This window comes from Pinus tabuliformis, chromosome 5_2 (genome assembly GCF_031772625.1).
Source record: "Pinus tabuliformis cultivar Carrire ecotype Pingquan chromosome 5_2, CPIR1, whole genome shotgun sequence".
NCBI classification, from domain to species: domain Eukaryota; kingdom Viridiplantae; phylum Streptophyta; class Pinopsida; order Pinales; family Pinaceae; genus Pinus; species Pinus tabuliformis.
Window position 1 is genome coordinate 869988474 of NC_142306.1, and position 1334 is coordinate 869989807.

Here is a 1334-nt window from a genome sequence, read left to right on the forward strand (position 1 = left end):
TTCCTTGTTCAAAGCAGCCTTAGTGTCTCCTAATGATGCCAAAGGATTATCAATGCAATACTTGACGTACCATGTCAACGTGTGGTCCTGCAGAGCAGTAACCAACTGCACCTTCTTCATATTATCATCCGTAACTTCTCTTGATGTCCACACAGCCTCCGCAAAAAACTAAAATTAATCCACATCCTCACTCCCTATACCCTTGAAACTGGCAACTTCGTCGTATTCGGCATGTTGAACGGCGGTAGTGGTGGTGGCGGTGTGGGTGAAGTTGTGTGTTGTGGAGGTGAAGGTGGATGTGGAGTGGATGGATGATGAGTTCACGGAAAACCTTGTCTTGTCATTTGTACAACACTCTGTGTTGAAGCTTGTATCGTTCCTTCATCATCACTCGAAGGAGGCCCAATCAATGGGCTATATTTAGGACCTATTTTCCCTCGATCTCTTAAAATATTTACACTTCGCATAGCTTCAAACATCAAGGCAACAGCATAACCCATTTTTCACATAACATAATCTTAATCCAGGTATTCAAAGATCTTAGATACTTACCTCGCGGTCCTTTGAAGAAGCGTCGCTCTGCTTTGCTGTAGCTGACTGAGGTATCAACCGCGAATTCTGTCACAAATCCCCCTATGACTCGATCAAGCCAGTGGTCAAAAGCGTGCATGATCTTATCTTCAGAAGCTTCCAACCTCTGCACTAGTTCAGGAGTCCACACTATTGGACCGTTAAGTCTTCACCTTCCCTGATCCTCTACCAATTTAGCTATCCACTCATATAACTCGATCTGGAAGGTGCAAAAGAAAAATTTTTATATTTCTATGTACAAATATCTATCCAACCAATGTTCTTTTGAGAGGCACGGATTCCTTATTTCATGCACCACGAATTCATGAATCTTCCTATCCAACCACTTCTCAATTTCCTTTTTGGTCAGATTCCAGTGATGCAACATCACAAATCTCTTTATGCAGATCCCGGTCCTGGCAACGGAACCATTTGTTGGCTTAGTGGGTCCTGACCTAGGTTCATAGTTAGTTGTGCCAAAAAAAACCCTACACTACTGGCCCTTTCGGCATCAACCCAAATAGCGCAGACCAAAGTCTCACCCGAAGCAGTATGGGGGGATGCTGGAACCAAGTTTTTGCATCTAGATATCAGTGAGATGTCCTTTTTATGTCCTAGATCTTCCTTCGCGCAAATCTCTAAGCTCTTAGGCCTTCGCACTGTAGTTTCCTTCAAATGGCCCCTAGACCTCCACGAAGCTCTACGATCGGCTTCTACGGACCCTTAACAGATAGGTTATCTAATTACATGCATCATAGACTAGC